The 22,130-nt window shown below is 41.5% G+C and overlaps 1 protein-coding gene across 1 annotated transcript in view; it reads left to right on the top strand.

Annotated features, from left to right (window-relative positions):
- CIT (citron rho-interacting serine/threonine kinase) overlaps positions 1 to 22,130 on the top strand; it is a 3,433,971-nt gene that overhangs the window by 3,031,217 nt on the left and 380,624 nt on the right. The gene's annotated exons all lie outside the window — the stretch shown is intronic.

Below are 22,130 nucleotides of genomic sequence, written 5' to 3'. Positions count from 1 at the left end.
CATTTTTAATGTATCCTGTCATTGTTAGTAAACCATTACATAGCTCATTTAAATCATGCTTTCTTTTAAACCTCATTCCTCCTCTGCATGTATTGATCAAACAGTTCCCAATTTTTCCTATGTAATTTGCTCCTACCCTTTTCTAAGGATCCCAGTTCCAGTTGTTTTAACTCTGTTACTATCTTCAGTACTTCTATTAAAGTTCATTTAGACTTTGATTTCCATTTTCTAGTAATTGCTTTGTGGCAGCCATCTTAATTAGACTAGGCAAGGCCTTACTATGTCTAGGCAATTCCAAGTTTGTATACAGCTCAAAAAAATAATTTCCCTAGTTATTCCAACTTGCTAACCCAGCATCTCTTAAAGAGCAGTCTTCAGAGAATCTTTCAAGTCTACCAACTCATTACACTCCCAAAAATATGTTCCCAGTTACCTCTTTCTGCCCCATCAAACCTCCAACATTTGCTGTCTACCTGAGGAACAACTCTTTGAAGTCTGCTTGGAGTATAAAAATACCAATGTAAGCACTTCCAGGCAAAAATCTGAAATCTTCTAGATTTTGTTGCATATTTTGGAGACATACATATAGCCCCCATTGTTTCTTTGTGAATAGCTTATCTAATCTCGCTTCCCAGTCCTTCCTAACTTCCTCTGATTGATTCTTATAGTTATCATGCAATATTTTATATGTTACTAGTTATTACTTTCTTAATGGCAATTTCTGTTCTCGATTCTACTAAAAACTATGCCAGTGCATCTTTTGTTTAGGACTCTCCCCCAGTTTCTTCCTTTTTGCCTATACTCTGATATCAATCCTTGATATGGAAGGTAATCTTTAGCTTGCATTCCAAGTTAAGTTTTTGGTGTCTTCCCATTCTGTTACCTTTCCCTCTCTAGTTATTTGCTCCCAGTACCTTGGTTCCTTTGCCAGTTTTCTCCAATATATTCCTGCCCCCACTTGCTTACTGTCTGTATCCCTAATTGCAGTCATCACTATTGGCAGAATCCCCTTTCTCCATTCCGTTTTTGCTTAATTCGTAGAAGACCTTCTACTTTATGAATATAATATTCTGTATGATTATTGTTGTTTTCCTTAAAGGTCTGCATCCAGAATCCCAGTCTCTCCTTGTTACTTCAGCTTCCCCCTATTTCGTACCATCTCTTTCCACTTTGAATTATAGTTTTCTGCTTGTGCTATGTATAGGAGCCTTAACTGTGTTGCTCTGAAATACCCCTTCGACTCGGGTAATCCCATTCTGCCCTGTTCTATTGGAAAACTAAGCTTATCCCACTTCACTCTTGCTGTCTTTCCCTTCCAGATAAAATCCTTCAGGTCTTTATTAATTGCTATCCACAACTTCTCATCTGGTTTATAAAAATATGCCTGACCAGCATATAAGACTAAAGGACTAAAAACATTTTAACTGCTTGTATCTTAACATCAATATCCATATAACAGAGCTTCCATTTTCTCAGTTTTTGTATTATCTTTTGTTTATTCTCTTCCCACATATCCTTAGCTGCCACACCAGTATAATTTTTAATCTGTACTCCTAATTACTTCATTTTATCATGTCCCATAAATATGAATATTGCTGAACCAATTTGTATGTGGGTACGTAATTTACCGCTATTGCTTTTGTTTTTGCTTCATTAATTTTGTATCCTGAAAAGGTTTGAAACTGTCTCAGTATGTTCCACAGTACTGTAATGTCCCTTTCTGGTTTTGTCAGATATAAAGTAATGTCATTTGCCAGCTTTTCTTGACTACCATACCAGCTATAGCCTTGAATTTCTGAGTCCCTTTTCTTTGCCAGTGGTTCTAAATACAGTGCAAATAACAAAGGGGAGAGAGGACACCCCTGCTTGGTTTTTCTGCTCAAGCAGAGATTATGAGAGAGGATCCCATCCACTTTAATTTTCACCTCTGATCCTTCATATATCCTCCTAATCAACCTTATAATTTTATCAGGGGAATGCTCTGCTCATAAAATCCCAGTTTACTCTGTCAAATTCTTTCTCTGCATCAAGACCCACCAGCAACAGTAGTATTTTCTTACATTCTGCTTCCCTCTGGATCATCAGTGTTCTGTTTATGTTGTCAAATGTTTGCCTCCCCTCCACAAAACCACACTGTTCCATATCTTTCAATTTTGGCATCACATTTGCCATTCTTTTAGCCATTATAGACATAACACTTTATAATCATGATTTAATATTGAAATGGGCCTGTATGAAGCTGGATCTGATGGATCTGTACCCTCTTTAGGTAGTACATGTGTTCTCGCTTTCTTCCAGGATGTTGGTACTTCTCCTCCTCCTGTTAAAATACTGCTAAAGAAAACCTTCCAGATCTTCTTCATTTTTTTCCCCTCCTAACATCCAAACTTCCACATGAATGGCATCTAATCTGAGGGACTTTCCTGTAGATTGGTTCTACATCACTATTTTTATCTCATCTCCTCCTATCCTAACTTTTAGTAATTGAGCCTTCTCTCCCCCAGCCTTGGCATATTTAATTCTTCCATAAACATTTCCATTTGTACCTTTTCTTGATTTTCCATATCTCTATGCTTTATACAGACTTTCATAGAATTTCTGAAATATTTCTAATCTTTCTACGGGATCCCTAGTTTTCTTCCTTGTAATAGGCTCTCTAAGCTTGGTGACAACCCTTTCTACTTTCTGTTGTCTGAGTCATCATGCTAAACGTTTTTGTGCTCTAGAGCTATTATCAAAAAGCAGTCTTTCTAAACTCATGCATATTATCAAGGTAGTCCCTTATATTCTGTTTAGCATTATGTAGTTGCTCCTCTTCTTGTTCTGTGAGATTAACCGTATTTTTCAATAATTTAATATTTGTCAGTCCCTCTAAATAATTCTTGTTACTTCTTAATAGCTCCCTTTCTTTTATTTCCACCCTGTTTTTAAATTCCATTTTAATTGTATCCCATTCCCTAGCTATATTTTCAGAAGAGGTTTCTATCTTCTCGAACTCCTGAATAATTTCCTCTACCCATTCCTTAAATTCCTCTCTTTTCAACAGATAGGTGGGAAAGCACCAGTGTCTCATTTTTATTTCATTACCATGCATTTTTATTTTAATTATTGGTGCATGATCTGAAATAGTTATTGGGTGTGTATCAAGACCTTCAACCAAATGCACATGTTCCTGTGAAATGTAAATTCTGTCTAACCTAGCCCAGTTTTTGTATCTTGGGGGATAATATGTCAATTCACTCTGAATTCTTAGTACTAAATTCACATCTTCATGCCAAATATTTTCATAAATTTCTTTAAAAATCTACCCTCCTTTGTTATATTTTCTTTAATGTGCCCCCAAACACATCTTCACTTTTGCAAATCAAATTCCAGTTCCCACCTATAAATAATATTCATTACTGAAAGCTGATTATTTCTCCCAGAATTTTCTTTAGCTCTATTATAGTAGTTTTCGGTGAAAGATAAATACATGCCAGTGTAATCCTCCTCCCTTGTCAGTAGCCCGTTCGTACTACAAATCTACCATTATCTCTTTTTTCCCCCTCTTCTATTACTATCGGAGCTCTTCTTGCAATTAATATAAATACTCCTATTTTCATTTGCTCCAGATATTCCACTGAATAACCATCCTGAAAACCTTTCTTTATCAAATTCACATGTTCAGTTCTTTCCAAGAGTGTCTTCTGTAACATAGCTATTTGCACTCTGTATTTTTAATATAGTTCACTACTTTCTTTTTTTTTCTTTTTTGTATTTATCTGTGAGACCATTAACATTTAAAGACATTATAGAAAGAATCATCTTCTTGAAGTATTATTATTCCCACCTTTTATGTATAACAGCTTTTTAAGTGTCTAGTTCCAGCTTTTGTGTTACATGCATGCACTGTTTGGCAGGATGTTCTTCATGTTTCACTATTGCAGTCATCACATTTGGGTTATGTGCCTGCAGGTAGCCCTCAGCCGGCCTGAATACCAGAGTCTTGGATTCCTGTGTCGGATGCTGTCTCTTCTTCCATGACGCCAGGTCGTCAGGAGTATAAAACATACAGCCGACGCCATTACATCAGTCTTTCTTGCCGTGCGGTGCCCGAAGCAGAAGCAGTTCGCAGGTGCCGGTCGGCCGACTCCAGAAATTTTCGTTTTCGAGTTTTAGAACCGAAGTCTTCAAAAAAGCTAAGTACCACATTGAGGATCCTTTTTCTTGCTCCAACCAATGTCAGTAAAAGTTAACTATTGTCTTACCTGTGGAAAGCAAAAACCTCAGAAAGATTTTCATTCGTACTGCATTCCTTGCTTAGGCCCAGACCACAACGTCCCTCGCTGTCGGTTTTGTGCCTTGTTCAACCCCCGAACTATTCTTCGTCAGGCTATATTTGCAGCAGATTATTTTGGTACTCGGTATAACTACCCAGAAATGGCTTTGTTAAGCCATCCGACTACCAATTTTCTGGAAAAAACGTAAAGATAAAGACAGAGACAGACAGCATAGGTCCAAAACTGCCAACGACGCTTCCGTTAAGCTAGTCGGCAGTCCGCCGGTACTCAGTGAGGTACTTTCGCAGCCCCTGATACCCACTACCTCAGATTCGCAGGCATCTGCTGAGACCCATTCGGAATCCGGTATGCCGCGAGATGCTTCTTTGACTATGGAACCTGCAGATGTCTCTACCTTGGATGAGTCCGGAGCCGCTGTGCAGGCACCTGCTTCTGAGGGTGTATTCAGGCCTACAGACTTGCATTTTAAACCGACACCATCTTATTCATCCAGGCCTAAAACTCCACGCCTAGAAAACCAACGTCCAAACTGCATGCTCAGGCCCATATGCCTAAAAAACAAATGCTTAGAATGGCCGAAGACCTTATTACCTTAATTAGGGGAAGCCAGCCTTCCCCCTCTAAGAGACCTAGAACTGATTTTCCTTCTGATTCTTCTGATCAGGAATCTGATATTTCTTTTCCTTCTGATGACCAGGATTTGCCCTTATCTACCTATGAGGATTCTGATGCAGAGGATTCCATTCCCTCTACTTCCCCACCAGAAGATTTTTCTTTTGGTGAAACCTTGCACACTCCTATGGAGCATTTCCGCTGGGAAAGCCAAGATTACTCTGACTCCAAAAAGAGGCTTAGGGAATTCTTACTCCTTCCTCAACACAGGCCTTTAGCGATCCCTCTTGTTATGGACATTTTAGATGATGCTTTCTTGGAATCTAGCCTTTCCTCAGACACTTTACCACCAGCTCCCAGAAAACCTGACAGGTATTACAGTGTACCTGACTCTCACAAGTTCTTGTTCAAGAATCCTCCTGCGGATCCAGAGACCATTTCCCAAGGACCAAAAGGCATTAAGGCTACTGCTGCCAAAAATCCTACCCCTTCTGATAGAGATTCTAGAGCCTTAGACAGATAGGGTAAGAAGGTGTACACTTCTGCTACTTTGGCCATTAGGGATTTAAATTGTCAGTTACATATGTTAAAGTACCAGCAGCATATTATGGGACTACTTAAACAGAAAATGATGTTGATTCCTGCCTGTGCTGAACACAAAGAATTACAGGATTTAATGCATTCTGCTGAACAAAGTTGGTAAACATACTTTGCAATGTGGTTTTGACTCTTTAGAAGCATCTTGCAGGGCTGCTGTCACTGGGTCTGTACTTAGAAGGCATGCTTGGCTTAAGGAGCAAAACTTGCCAGATCATGTTAAAGCTAAATTACTGGATGCTCCCTTAAACCAAGACCGTCTGTTTGGCAACAAAGCAGAAGAAGTCCTCAAAAAGCTGGAGGAAAAAGCTATAAATCTATGCAAACTGTTAAACATTTCCTACAAGTACAGCCCCCCAGATTTAGTAGGCATTGGCCTTCAAAGAATTGGCCCTTTCCAGTCTCTTCCAGACCTTCTCAGTCCAAACCCAGGAACAGCAGACCACCTAGGTTACAGTCTCAGGCTGCGCACAGGCCTAAGCAGTGGGGGGCTCCCACTTCCAAAGCAGGGAGTAGTAAGCCACCCACCTACGGAAAAAATGGCACAATGACTTAACGTTAACCCTTCGAAGCCCTGCTTAACTGCTTTCCCCCTAAGGAGGAAAACTCGCCCAGCATGAAATAAAACTGGGAATTCATTACCCAGGACAAATGTGTTTTGAATATAGTTTTCCAAAGATACAGATTCCACTTCCACACCTTACCAACCCCAAACGGTTGGCCAGACCTACCTCCAAATAAGTGGGCAGAGGCCCAACAGCAGGTTCTCTCTCTTCTAAGTGTCAGGGCTATTCAACCTGTCCCAGCAGAACAAAAAGGACAAGGTTTTTATTCAAGACTTTTCCTGGTACCCAGAAAAGAGCTCCTGGCATCCTATTCTGGACCCCTCTATTCTAAACACCTTTCTGGTAATCCCAAAATTCAAAATGCTAACTCTTCAACAACTGCTTCCTATGCTAGGCAAAGATGCCTCGTTGGCAACTTTGACTTAAAGGAAGCTTACCTGCACTTTCCAGTAAGGGAATCCTGCAGGAAATACCTACGCTTCAGGGCAGGCTCCATGCACTATCAGTTCTCTGCACTTCCCTTTGGCTTATCTACTGCACCCAGGGTATTCACAAAGTGTCTAGCTCCAGCCATTGCATTTTGCAGGCAGAGAAATATTCAAATATACCCATACTTGGACGATTGTCTGATTCAGGCAGAAAGCCAGGACTTGCTATTAAAACATCTGGCATTCATAAAGAAACTTCTAACTTCACTGGGATACACCATAAACGAAAAGAAATCTCACCTAGTACCCTACCAACAGATTGTATTCCTGGGAGCAAGCTTGAACACAACTTCCCAGATGGCGTTCCTCACTCCAGAGAAACAAGTTTATTTGACAACCTACTTCAAACTTCTGGCCACAAAGACCCAGCTATCTGCAAGGAAAATTCTGCAAGTCCTGGGGTTCATGGCCTCTTGCATTCTACTAATTCCATATGCAAGACTGCATATGAGGAAACTACAATGGTATCTAAAAAGCCTATGGTGTCAACATTCTCAGGACCTGGAGTCAATGATTCCTATCATTCCTTGTATAAAGACAGAGTTCCATTGGTGGGCAGAGGCCTGCTACCACAACAAGGGGCTCCCTTTCACTCTACCCCCTGCCGCCCAAACCCTAACAACAGACACATCGGTCTATGCATGGGGGGCTCACTTGGCAGGGCAGTGCATTCAGGGCAAATGGCACCCGAGACAGATGCACCTGCATATCAACCAAAAAGAAATGTTAGCTGTACAGAATTCCCTGACAGCCTTCAAAGACCACATTCTTCCAGGACAGTTATTGGTAAAGACAGAGACAACAACACAGTTATGTGGTACATAAACAAGCAGTGGGGAACCCACTCGTACCCTCTCTGCAGACTAGCCATGGCTCTGTGGAACACAGCTTTGAGCTACCAAGTGCACCTAGAAGCTCAATTCCTGCCAGGCAAGCTAAATTCACTGGCATATGACCTAAACAGAAATCTCATGGACCCACACGAATGGAAACTGGAACCAAAAATATTCAACCTCTTGAGGAACAAATGGGGAACTCCAGAGATAGACCTGTTTGCCTCCACCCAGAACTACCAATTGGACAAATTCTGCACGAGGACTTCCCACAATCAAGCTTGGAAAGTGGATGCCCTGTCCTTTACTTGGGAAAGCCTCTCGGTTTATGCCTTTCCCCCCTCTGCCTCTCCTCTCAAAGGTTCTGCAAAAGATCAAACAGGACAAGCCAAGGACAATACTGATTGCACCAGACTAGTCACACCAGCACTGGTACCCCCTCTTGCGCAGTATGTCACTGCTGGAACCATGGCACCTGCCTCAGGCCCCTTCCCTACTGTCCCAGCAGGCGGGCCAAATTCTGCACCCTCAGCTTCAAACCCTGAACCTTGCAGCCTGGCTAATTATTTGAGCTCTCCAATAGCATCCCTCAGTAAGCAGGTGCTAGATTTCATTCTGGAGGCAAGGAGGCCTAGTACTAGAAAATCCTATGCTGAAAAGTGGAAAAGATACTGTTCCTGGAGCCAGACTCAGGGGATGGGCACAATGGTGCCCAGCTTACCTCATATTCTTCAGTACTTAACAGAAATGCTCCACAAGGGCCTATCCTTCTCTTCAATTAAAATTAATGCCTCTGCCATTTCAGCACAGTATAATACTGAGCCACCCCTCTTCTCTCACCCCCTGCTAAAGCAATTCCTTAGAAGGGCCAAAAATTTAAGACCTCCCAGGAGAGCCCCTACTACAGCCTGGGACCTTGACTTTGTATTGGAAAAAGCTAACTCTCCCTCCATTTGAGCCAGCTGCAACTGCAGAGTTGAAATTCCTTTCTTGGAAAACAGCCTTCCTTCTAGCCATCACTTCAGCAAGAAGAGTGTCTGAATTACAGGCCCTCATGGCAGTGGAACATTTCATTATCTTCCATGCAGACAGGGTTTCCCTCAGGACCAATCCTTCCTTTATGCCCAAGGTGGTGTCTAGTGTGGCCCTAAATCAGTCCATTCATTTGCATACCTTTTCCCTAATCCACAAAACAAAGGAGAATGAATACTGCAATCTTTGGACGTGCACAGACAACTTCGATTTTATTTGGACAGGACTAAGCCTCTCAGAAAGTCTGAACAGCTGCTAGTTGGCTTTGCTGCAGGGGCAGAGGGGAAGGCCATTTCAAAGCAAACCATTTCTAAATGGATAGACCATTGTATTCATTTCTGCTACAAGCACCATGGAAAACCTACCCCACAGGGGATAAGATCACATTCCACCAGGGCTGCATCTACCTCTACAGCCTTACTCAGAGGAGTCCCTACCAGGGACATACTACAAGCTGCTACCTGGAGCTCCATGCATACCTTCACCAAGCATTACCACATGCCTATGTTTTCTAAATCCAGAGCTGTTTTGCCACTGCAGTCTTGCAGGGCTTAATATCTGGCCGTAATGATCTCTAACTTTCTCCTCCCTTCCTTAGCTTTGGGAGTTGACCCAAATGTGATGACTGCAACAGTGAAACACGAAGGACATAGTACAGTTGTGTACACTTACCATAAATGTAGGTGTTCGAGTGTATTCACTGTTGCAGTCCTGGTTACCCTCCCTCCAGCCCCCTGACTTCTCTTGGCTCTACCTTTCCTTCTTGTTTGGTGTAGTTACCTTTCTGTTGTATTTGCTTTTTGATGTAGGTGTACCATAACACACAATCGCTTCCCTTTGTGGGGGCACCTGACATCTGGGGCAAGAAAAACTGATGTAATGGCATCAGCTGCATGTTTTATACCCCTGACGACCTGACGTCATGGAAGAAGAGACAGCATCCGACGCAGGAATCCAAGACTCTGGTATTCAGGCCAGCTGAGGGCTACCTGCAGGCAGATAACCCAAATGTGATGACTGCAACAGTGAATACACTCGAACATCTAAATTTATCGTAAGTGTACACAACTGTACTTTAATCTTTTATACAACTGTTTCTTGTCATCTCCATTTGAGCCTATGTCGCATCTTACAGAACCTTTTGTTTTATTGAAAACCCTCAAATAAAAATACACACAATACATCCTTAAAACCTACTAACTTAATAAGACACAAAACTATGTACAGCTTCAAATATCGAAGTTTCCCCTTAATAGAAATGTAAGTTCCAAAGTAACAGCCACACACACAGACTCGAGCTAAACAGAAAGAAAGCTTATCTATGCTAAGATGCATGGTAGAGCCTGTGATTCTATTAAGTGCTGTGCTTTCAGAAAACATTTTCTCCAAGCCATTTCTCTTTTATCAGATTGTCTGCTAGTGACATAAGAACTAGATACAGGACTGTTTACTAGAAAAAAGACCTTATAATAATATTCTTTTTCATTTACCTGCTTTGTGGCAGAACTTACCATATAAAGCTAAAGGCATTACCACAGTCATTCCCCTATGCAAGAATGAGAAAAAGCACACTGATTTTTCTTTTGTTATGCTTTTTTAACCAGATCCCCTTTTTGTTTTGTTTTACACTGGAGTGCCTACATTTCTTAAAACTAAAGGAGAAAGAGAGAAGGGAGAAAGAAACAAAAAGAATAAACAGAAGCACCTACTCACATTAGTATCCCCATTACATTTAAAAATAACTGAAAATGTTTACTTTAGAGCACGCAGAGAAAATTATGCACCACTTGAGTAATAGTGCTAAGAAAAACAATAGTTTTACTTACAGTTAACCCTCTCCCTCCTCTTCCCTCTCCTGAGTATTTTTCCAAACATTGACATGAATAGGGCATATGCTTTAGAATCCCCTACATGTTTAACAATGTCCAAAGAAGTCCAATAATTCCAGATTTCCTTGTTCTGTCTGTTGTCACAAATATAATTATTGCTTTGTAATCACACATTTTCACTTTCCAGTTGACTGATTTTAGTCCCCAAAAATTAATGACACAAAGTAGGGCATTTGCTTTAGAGTCCACTTCAAGTTTAGTAAAGTCCAAGAAAGTCTAATATTTCCAAATTCTTTTGTTCTATTCCTGTTAATCTCTATCTGCCAAACCCTGTCTCTGCTTCGTCTCCAGTGCACTCTTGATTCTTCTAGTCAACTTCTGTGCTTTTTTCCCTCTCTCAATCATTTTCCATTGAAACACTGGGAAAGGTTTCACTGGCATGGTCTCTCTTTGGTCTTTATTAACAAAAGAACAAGAAGCGGAATCTCTGTCTGTTTCACAGCTCACTTTTTGTTGGACAAACTTTTGCATTTCTTCCTTAGCGTATGTTTCACCAAAAAATGTTTTTGTTCCTCCAGGGAAAAATATTTTGAGGATAGCTGAGTACAGCAGTTTGAATCTCACTCCTGCTTCTCGGCATTCCCTATATAATGGAGTAAATGTATTCTTCTTCTGCTTGGTGTGCTATGAGTATTCATTCTCCACAAAAATTCTGCTGTCTCCCACTTGTAGTACTTTGTCGTTCTTCCACAGTTTTGTCAGAATCAACTCCTTCTGCTGGTAAGATTACATTTTTACTATTAAAGGTCTAGATTGTTTTCTCATAGCCATGTTTGGGGTGTACACACAATGTGCCCTTTCAATTAATAATTCCTGTTGTGGAATACCAGTCCAGTTGCTTATTTGTAGTTTCATAAAATTAATAGTCTGTTCCTTCCAGCTTCTCTGGTACAGCAGAAAATCTCAGGCTTTGCCTATGTGATCTGTCCTGTAATTCTATAATTTTTTGAAACATATTTTCTTGTACAGTCTCATATTCAGCCAGCCTTTTCTTCATTTCAGCCACAGAGGTTTTCAGTTCTGTCACCTTATCCAAACACCTGTTCAAAGCTTCTTCCATTTTTCCATCTTTTTATTGTTTATATTGATGTACTCCATCAGTGTTTCATTTATTTTAACCAGGTCTGTGTGCATCTACTTTATATTTCCCTCTAGGTTACTGGAAGTCATGTCTGAATCTTGCACTGCTTTTTTTCTGAATGACTGCAGTACTTTTCCTTGTCTACGTTTTTTGCTCAAGTTTTGTAGCTGATTTTCCTCCTGGTTGGTCCTCTATATTTCTTTTTTTCCTGGCATCCAGGCAGTGCACTTGCTAGTCAGTTACTGAAATATACCATTAAATCTAGATACACTGGCTTTCTCTTCCAAGTTTCTGTTTTCACACTGAGAGAGACAGAATTAAGCTGTTACTCAGTATGCAGCCACTTCTGTTGTATTGAGATGTGATGCTTGGTTACATGACCAAAATTTTTCTGAGAATTTACAAAATGAGATATTGGATGCTCCTTTAAGTTCTCAATTTATGTTTGGTCCTGCTGCTGCCCAGCAAACAATGGGATGGCAGGTAAGTTAATGCATGGGGTATCTAGAATGTTTCATATTTCCAGGTTCTCCCCTAAGAAGGCGTGCAGTTTTAAAGGGCAGAACAAACAAAATTCCAGCATAACAAGAGTCAGTACCAAGAAGAAATGGGATGGTGACGCTTCCAAACCAAATAAAAGGGGTCCCCCCCCAAAAAAAAAAAAATTAATTTTCCTGCTATAGAAATACTAAGCTTTGACTCAGGGGTTCCCATACCTTCCTCTTGTCCCTCTCCTTTCCCCTTCCCACAGGCTTTCGCTCAACCCTGTAGTCTGGCCACAGATAGTGTCAGACAAGTGGGTGCTGTGAATAATTCATGGAGGATATTCTCAGCAGTGGACAGAAAATCCTTCCTTCAGGGAAACACCCCCACCCCTACAGACCAGATCAGATGCATCTCTTCTCTCCAGTACTTCTTCACAAGTTGCAAATAGGCGTTATAGAGCTAGTTCCAACACCACAAAAAGGAAAAAGATTTTACCCAGAATCTTTTTGTTACCCAACGAGGAGCGATTGTGGAGACCAGTTGTAGATTTGACGTACCTACATACTTTTCTGAAAGAGCCCAAATTCAAAAAACTCACCCTGCAGATGGTTCTGCTCCTTCTTCCGGACTGTTTCATGATGACTGTACATCTGAATGATGCTTATCACATTCCAAATGCTCACATCTTCAAATTTAACTTACAAAAGTCCTGTCTCATACCCTCACAAAGAATTGCCTTTCTGATGTGAATGAAAAAAAGTATGTCCTTTCTACCAGAAGACCAATTCTTGACTGTTCAGAATATTTTTAGGGATTTCTCTCTTCAAGAAGCGGCCTCTGCAAGAGAGTTTCTCAAAATTATAGACTTAATGGAATCAATTTTCTTCATGATGCCACTGCCCAGACTCGCATGAGAAATATTCAGTGTTGCTTAAAAAATTGTTTGACCCAGCACCTACTTCCCTTGAAGTTCCAGACGGTCCCTATCAGAACAACTAAAAATCAATATATTGAATGGCTGAAAAGTTGAATATTCTGGACCTCGAGATCGATTTTGTGAGATTGCGGTACAGTAAAGATTGGAAAATTTCCCCTTTCCTCACTGTAGTGTGGTCTCGGAGTTGGTATATATAATTAGCGCGGGAGGGGGCACAGCCCCCCAAAACCAATTTCGAGGTCTGGAATATTCGACTATTTAGCCGTTCAATATATTATATTGACTCTTTGTTGTTCTAATAGGGACTCGTTCCAGATTCCAATGTTGAATTTTGTGGAGTGAGATTACAGTGGTGGAAAGATTAGATGTCTCTCAGTCCAGACTTACTGTTCTCTGTCCAGACCCTAGTTCAGTCAGTCCAGACGGACTTATCAGATTTTGCATGAGGATCAATGTCTAGAGGAGTTCTTGTGCAAGGCAAATGGGGTCCTTCAGACACTTCAAAGCATATAAACATCAAAGAAATGTTAGTGATTCAGACCTTAAAAGTTCTGCACCACTTATGGTCTCCAGGTCCCCTTTTATTGGTTACAGATAACACCACATTCATGTGGTATCTGAACAAAGAAGGGGGTACAAGGTCATGTCCTCTTTGCCTGTTGACAGTAATGGTCTGGAAGCTAGCCTTGCAGAATTATCTGACAATTCAGGCTTCATGCATCCTGTCAGAGCAAAACCTAGTGACAGACAGACTAAGCAGATCCCAGACAGACACTCATGAGTGGTAATTCAGAACAGAGGTCTATCTGGATTTGGTCCAGATATAGGGAACACTTCAAATAGTTCTATTCGCCTCCTTTTAAAAGTAACAGTTGGGAAATTTTTGTTTGAGACATCCTTGCAGCCATGCTTGGAGGACAGAAACATTCTCACTTATGTGGACAGTAAAGTTCCTTTATGCATTTCCGTCTTTTCCATCGATACTTAAGGTACTTCTAATGATTCAAAAATAATCACCAAAGATCATTTTGGTAACCCCCTTTTGGCCCAGGCAAAGGTAGTTTTCCCTTTTAATGGAATTGGCCAGTGGCAATTTACCACAAGCCTCCTCACAGTCTGGATCTTATCACACAGTGTCAGGGGCAACTGGTGCACCCCAACTTAGAGCAGGTGCAGCTAACAGCCTAGGTGATTCTATGCTGATATGTTGATACCTTTTAGGAACTTTTTCGATGAGGATGTGCAGCAGGTATTAAAGAAGACAAGAAAACCTGGAACTAGAAAATCATATATTACAAGTAGAAGAGGTTTTCTAGATGGTGCCTAACATATATCATAGAGTCCTGTATAGTATTTACTTCTCTGGTTTTAAAATACTTGTGTGAACTACTTAATGATGGCTTATCTCATTCATATGGCAGAGCAGATTTCCTGTAGCTGGGGTCAACCTTGCTGTGATCTCTTTTCCTCCCCACACAACACAAAGTGCAGCAGGTACTTTTCTATGATTCCTCAGGCGGGAGAGTCACTGAGGGATGCTCTGACCCACATTTAGCCCCCTGGACTCCATTATGCCTTTCTTCCTAATCCCATTATCCTGAAATTCATACCGAAAGCCTTGGAGAGGAAGATCGCATTCATCCTCATTGCCTCTTTCTGGCCTCAATGGGTGAGATTTCTCTTCTTCTGGGCACATTTGACAGAGCCTGCTTGGGTGCTGAGTCCCAATCCCGATCTTTTCTCTCACCCGGACAGTCAAGCTCTTAAGTTAACCACTTGGTTTCTCCACTTCCAGTGATGAATAGTTAGTTTAGGCTTTCCTCCCAAGTAATCCACATTCTCACTTCATCCCACAGACCCTCTGCCAGTAAGATTTACAAAAACAAGTGGAAAACATTTTCTGTTTGGGCCTCATATAGGAATTTGGATCCTTTTTTAAGGCTCCCCTTCCAGCCATGTTAGATTTTCTGGCTTCCCTTTTTCACAGTGGGGCAAGCTTCTCTACTATCAAAGTCCGGTTAGCTGCCATTTCTAGTTTTAATATTGGAGAAAATTGTCATCTTTTGCTTCCTTTAAATTATCCAAAGCCTTCCTCATTGATACTTTATTTCTAAGACCTCCCGTAAGTAATACTACTTCTCCTTGGGACATTACCATTTAGTCACATTCTTTGATTTCCTGTCCTTGCCTATTTAAGTGGTACAGTGTGAAATATTTTCTGCTTAAAAACCTCAGCTTTGGCTGGCTAAGAACTTGCTATATTCAACTGGACGTATAAGAGAATTTAAGTACCTTTATCTGCTCTTTTTTTTCCAAAAAATACAGTATTTAAATTGATTTTAACTGTGTGGAAGGAATATTAGCTGAACTGGAAGTTAGTCAGTGTTTGCTGAATTTTGTTATTTGCTAGTAATTGCAGGTGTGGAAGTAGTCACATTCTTTGATTTCCTGTCCTTGCCTATTTAAGTGGTACAGTATGAAATATTTTCTGCTTAAAAACCTCAGCTTTGGCCGGCTAAGAACTTGCTATATTCAACTGGACGTATAAGAGAATTTAAGTACCTTTATCTGCTCTTTTTTTCAAAAATATAGTATTTAAATTGATTTTAACTGTGTGGAAGGAATATTAGCTGAACTGGAAGTTAGTCAGTGTTTGCTGAATTTTGTTATTTGCTAGTAATTACAGGTGTGAGGGTAGTCACATTCTTTGATTTCCTGTCCTTGCCTATTTAAGTGGTACAGTGTGAAATATTTTCTGCTTAAAAACCTCACCTTTGGCTGGCTAAGAACTTGCTATATTCAACTGGACGTATAAGAGAATTTAAGTACCTTTATCTGCTCTTTGTTTTTCAAAAAAATACAGTATTTAAATTGATTTTAACTGTGTGGAAGGAATATTAACTGAACTGGAAGTTTTCACTCTGCTCTTCAGTTAGTCCCACTCACCCTCCCTGTTTTTGTTTTGGTGTTAATCTTAGTGGCCTTGCAACTGCCCGCCCTTCTTGTAAATTTGTGTTTGGATACTCCTTCTGGGCCCATCTCATTTGCTCACTCAACTGAGTGCAGTGAGATCATATTCTGATTTCAGGCACTCCTACTGTGTACAAAGAGAGCATCTGGGAAACAGAAAAAAATTTTTTAAGCTTGTTTCCTGCCTTTCCTGTTAAGTGGTATAGACTATTTGTAGGCTTCTGAGCCCCAAGCCCTTCTGTGTTGGAGGGAAGCCTTCTAGCTTAGTTTTTTTTTCTTATAACTAGCCAGTTTTCTAGTTTCAGCACTCAAATCTGTTTCTTTGATCTCAGCACTTGTTCAGAAAAAAAAAAAAATTCATCTGCTTTTACTGTACTTGTGTTTCTACCTACTTTTTTTTACTTTTGCATCATCTTAAAAGTACTCAATTGTATTTATTACTGCTTGGTGTAACTCATTCTAAGCCTTTTGGTTTAAACACTTGGGCTTCGGACCAGTTGTTTTGCACTGAGAGGGTTTGTGGTCTGCATTGTAGTGGCAGAACAGGTAGCTTACATCCTTCTAGGTTGGGAACTGCTGATTGAGGGCTCAGTGTCTGTTATTCTAAAAGTGTATTAATTCTGGTTTAAGCACTTGGGCTTTCAGGCCAGTTATTTTACATTAAGAGGGTTCGTGGTCTGCAATCTTGTGGGAGGAGAGGCTGGACTCTGCCCTTCTGAGCTGGGAATTTCTGGTTGAAGGCTTATAGTGCATGCATATCTAAACTGCTTCTTACTGAAGTTGGTGCGCCTTGTTTGCTGTGGCATAGACTGGATTCGGGCCTGCTGGATCTAGCTTTGTTTGTGTAACTTGAGCACTAATCCAGGCATTCTCTAAAGTATTCAATTGTATTTATTACTGCTTGGTAGTAACTTGATTAAAGTGTAGCTATCATTCTAAGTCTTTTGGATTAAGCACTTGGGCTTCAGACCAGTTGTTTTACATTAGGAAGGTTTGTGGCATGCACGGTGGTGGCAGGACAGGTAGCTTTCATCCTTCTAAGTTGGGAACTGCTGATTGAGAGCCCAGTGTCTGTTATTCTTAAAGTGTATTAGTTCTGGTTTAAGCACTTGGGCTTCAGGCCAGTTATTTTACATTAAGAAGGTTTGTGGTCTGCACTCTTGTGGGAGAAGAGGCTGGACTCTGCCCATCTGAGCTGGGAATTTCTGGTTAAAGGTTTATAGTGCCTGAATATTTGAACTGTATCTTACTGAAATTGGTACACCTTGTTTGCTGTAGCATAGACTAGATCCAGGCCTGCTGAATCTAGCTTTGTTTATATGCTTGTTGTTTGTTTGCTTGTTATTTCCTGGAATGCTAATTCCACCTAATCTGGCTTCTCAGCTTCTGTGGATCACTAGTGATATCTGCATTGCTTACTGTACTTATTTCCTTGTTTCACTTGAAAGAAAGTTACTGTTTGTCGCTTTTGCATTTAAGTTACCTGTAACACATTGCACTTAAGTTACCTGGCACTTGCTCACTAAAGCAATTATATAAGTCAGCACTAAAAATTAAAAGCACTATACCCTCACTCCCCAGTGGCCCTGGTTTTCAATTATTAAGGAATTCCCAATATTATTCTAGCATGTCCAAAGGTCAGTTGTCAATCTCCTCTCCGGTCCAGCTGGTGAATCTGGGAATCTTGAGGCAATGTTACAACTGCCTCATGTACACAGACAACCCTCTCCTCCTCCCAACAAATTCCAACACATGTGAGAGATGCAACCATATAGCCAAACTGGAGGCTAAGCTCTCTCAACTCAGTACTGGCATAACCAGTCAGGAGGAGAAGGAAACCACACTCACTACAATTCCAGTCTCACATAGACCTACCACGACAGCAAACCAAACACATAATCACACAAAAACATACTCGGAGGCTCTAAATAAAGATTTGCCGAAGCAGCAGAGACCTCCAAAGCAGACACCCAAGCAGCCGCTACCCCAAAATAAAACACGTGCAACACATATCTCACAAAGCCAGTGTGCCAAACAGTCACAGCCCTTAAGACTAAACAACACACCTGATACACTTGTAATAGGTGACTCTATCGTCAGGCACACTGACGTCCCGCTCACCAGGCTGAACAAAGAGAGGGTCACGGTGAGCAGCCTGTCGGGCACTAGGATCCGCCACATAACACAAGCACTCAGGTCACTCCAAGGCAAGTACAAATATGACTCAGTCATTGTCCATGCTGGTGTGAATGACCTGAGACGTACCTCCCTGGACTACATGAAAAGAGACCAGGTTATACCTCATACCATGCTTTTTGGCCCCAAAACTTGGACCGAACCACAAAAGGAGGGGGGGTATTGATATTCATCAAAGATACCCACACCTCCAGGTTGGTGGCAAAGCACGAAGCATCAGAGACTATCCATGTGCAACTAACAGTGGGTAAAACTGCCTTCCAGTTTATAGCCTGCTACAGACCACCCTCCCAAACCCAGGAACCCCACTTGGCCTTCCTGAGAACACTGGAAAATATGAAGGTCTCTCCAAACACCATTATATTGGGTGACTTCAACTACCCAAACATAGACTGGTAGCATTACTCTAGCTCCAACACCCTAGCCCAAAGGTTCCTAGAATTTATAAACTCAAATGCTATGAAACAACTTGTTACCACTCCCACAAGAGGGGAAAACATACTGGACCTGATCATCACCAACATGGGGACTCTGTGCTCCAGACCAGAAGTGTATCCCTCACTGGTAAGATCAGACCATAAACTAATCTCACTGGATATTCACATCCCAACCCCACCCCCTGCCCAGAAAACTACAGTGAAAAACTTCTCTAAAGCAAATTTCACACTCCTCAGAACTGAGGTGGAATCCTTCAAAGCCCCCGGGCCTGTGGAAAATACGGCCCAGACCGCAGAATCCTTTATAAACGCATTCTATGAACACCTTCAGGAATGCATGGATCATGCGATCCCAAATAAAACCAAGACCCAATCCTCCAAAGGCAGACGTCCTGTCTGGTGGACCCCAGCCATAAACAAACTATACAATAGAAGGAGGAAGCTACTAAATGATAGAGCAAAATCCCAAAAAGGGAAGGCATCACTGATCAGTATTAGCAAAAAACTACGGGCACACATAAAGTTGTCTAAGGCCAGCTTCGAGAGAAAAATTGCACAGGACACTAAGGATAATCACAAGGCTTTCTTTAGTTATGTTAGGAACCTGGGTGGTAATTCCCAGATATGCTCAGAATTAGTCCAAAATGACAAAAATACACGAACCCACAGACATTGCCAACATCCTAGCTGACAGGTTCAGCAAACTCCCCTCCCCACCAAAAGGGCAAATATCTATCCCAGCAGAGTGCTGCCCCCCTGACATCTCAGATGCTCAGGTAAGAGCCGCCTTCTCCAAAGCAAAAAACACAGCATCAATGGGACCAGATGGTGTCCCGGGCTGCGTCCTACATGAACTCCAAGAAGAGCTAAACCCAATCATAAAACTACTGTTCAATCTCAGCCTTACTACAGGATATGTGCCCAAATAGTGGCGTACAGCAACAGTGGTCCCTCTCCATAAAGGTGGTGCCTCAGTGGATCCTGGAAACTATCGCCCCATAAGCCTGACTAGCTTGGTCTGCAAAGCTATGGAAAGGATCATCATGGACCTCATAAATAAAGATATTGGGGACCTACAAACACTGGATCCTACCCAGTTCGGCTTTGTTAAGGGCAGATCCTGCCTCTTAAACCTGGTTGATTTCTTTGAAACAGTCACCAAGGCCATTGACGAGGGGAAGGTGGTCCACACAGCCTACCTGGACCTCGCAAAAGCCTTCGATACAATACCCCACTCAGGCATTATAGATAAGCTCACCAGCTTAAATATAAACCCCTATGTCACTAGATGGATTGCAAACTGGCTCAAGGACAGAACCCACATGGTTAGAATTGCTGGAGCCATGTCAGACTCCAAACCAGTTACAAGTGGTGTCCCACAAGGCTCAGTCCTGGGACCTCTCTTGTTCGGTATATATTTCTCGGAGGTACAGGCCAACACGGAAGGACTGTGGCTGACCAAGTTCGCAGATGACTGCAAACTGGGCGCCATAATCGACTCTCCAGCCTACACAAGCATCCTCGAAAAGGGCCTCATAGAAACAGACAACTGGTGCCAGAGCCATGGCCTCAAGCTAAATGCCAAAAAGTGTATAGTCATCCCTTTGGCAAAAACAAAGTGCCCACAAATTACCACATAGGTGGTAATCCATTAAATACAGAAGAAGTAATTAGGGACCTGGGGACCCAAGTTGATAGCAATCTCTCATTTGACAACCACGTGGCCAAAGTGGTTAGAAAAACATTTTATATAGCCCACCTAATCATGAAGAGATTCACATCTAGATCAGGGGAGGTCATCGTGCCTCTTTACTCATCCCTCATCAGGCCCATAATTGAGTACAATACCCCTTTTGGGATGTACCTTACCAGACACCTGCAGCAACTGGAAAGACCCCAAAAGTGCCTCACCAAGAGGATCAAAGGGCTCAAACAGATGCCATATGCTGCCCGGTTAAAGAAACTCCAGCTCTACTCAGTGGCATACCACCTGTTCAGAGGCGATCTGTGCCTGACGTATAAAGCCATGTCCAACCTGGAATTAATGGACATGCTGCACCTCAGAAAATCCAAATCCCATCGAGCTACACGCTCGAGACTTGAACCTCAGCACTGAAATAAATAGGACATGCTGGAGGGACAGATTCATAACCCAGAGGCTCCTTTCACTCTGGAATAAAATCCCAGTCCAGGTTAGGCAGAGTCCCTCATTGACTCTCTTCAAGAGGAATCTTGATGAGTGGATGGCAGATCGTAGGTTTACCCCGGGTATCACTTCTGTGTCACTGTTAGACAGAGGCACAGTATACTAACCTCGAAAAAGGGCATAGCAAAATAAATTTAAAATGGGTGGCGAAAGCCAAACACATTCTGGCTAGGCTTATAAATGCCCTAGGGCAGATAGCCTAGTATGAACCTATGAACCTATTACAGGCTTTATCTAGACCTCTGTTTGAACCTGCAGCCAATTAGCTTGGAAAACATTATTTTTGGTCGAAGTTCTTTCAACTCCGAGAGTACCAAAATTGCAGACCTTTTCTTGCAAACTTCTTACCTAATCCCTCATAAGGCTAGTGTGTCCCTGTAAACTAACCCAGCCTTTATTCCAGAGGTAGTTACAGACACCTCAGTGTGTTAGTCTTCCAGTCATCTTCCCAAATTTAACCAACAAATGCTGCATTTGTTGGTTGTACATTGTCAGCTCCATTCCTATCTTCACCGTACAAAGAAAATTAGAAAGTCTGATCAGCTGTTTCTCTCTTTCTCAACAGCCAAACTGGGGCAGGGAGTCTCTAAAGTGACTCTTTCTATATGGTTATCAGACTGCATCTCATTTGTATACAGAGAAAAGTGGTTAACTTTATCCAAACCCATCAAGGCTCATTCCACTAGAGCTGTGACTACTGCTACTACTTTCATTTCAAGAGCTTCTGTTGATGATTTTTGGGGTGCAGCCCCTTGCTTCAGTGTACGTACCTTCAGTTCCCATTATAAATTGGATTTACACTCAATAAATAGGGCTGCTTTTGGTTCAGGTGTCCTCCGGAATATCCTTCCATGAGACCTTCCAAGGATTTTCATTAGCTGTGGACTCTGTCCCATCCATTGAGGAAAGGTCAGAAAAGACATCCGATCCAAAAGTTATGTACTTGCCATAAGGATAAGTCTCTGTTGTTTGCTTCGCATCCTCCTTCTCTTGTTCTTGGAATTAATTTTGATTGGTTTCTGGAATGACTGTGCTGCCTTTTTTCTTGGTTGTATTCATGTGATTTTCAAGCTCCAGAGCAGAATATGAGCCAAGTGTTAAGTTTATGAATTCTGGTCTATGAGGAGAGGATCCTTTATGGCTACTCAGGCAAACTCTATCTGAGGTAATTTCAGGGGCAGTAGGGGATTATGAGTAAGGAGAGGAGCATGAGCTTTGAATTCAGAGCCTACAGAGGCTGAAGTCGAATCTGAAGACCCATCTGTAGAGGAAGGGCAAAAGCAAAAAATACAGATCTATCATTAAGGGAAGTACATAACTCATTTACACTCGAGAATTGGCTGGATGAGAGATTTTTAGTTAACACAATTCACATAATGTATCTGTATCTCTTGTTTTACCATTATGAACCAAGAGACTCACCATTTGTGGTGCTCTAATCTTTAATGATATACTGGTTATTCATAGAGAGTCCGTTTTTTCCCCACTAATTTTAATGTCCTTTTTATTATCAGCTTTGA

This window comes from Protopterus annectens, chromosome 4.part0 (assembly GCF_019279795.1).
Source record: "Protopterus annectens isolate FY-2018-M chromosome 4.part0, PAN1.0, whole genome shotgun sequence".
Lineage (NCBI taxonomy): Eukaryota > Metazoa > Chordata > Ceratodontiformes > Protopteridae > Protopterus > Protopterus annectens.
Note: the sequence above shows the minus strand (reverse complement) of the source record. Positions and strands in the feature narration are given on the sequence as shown.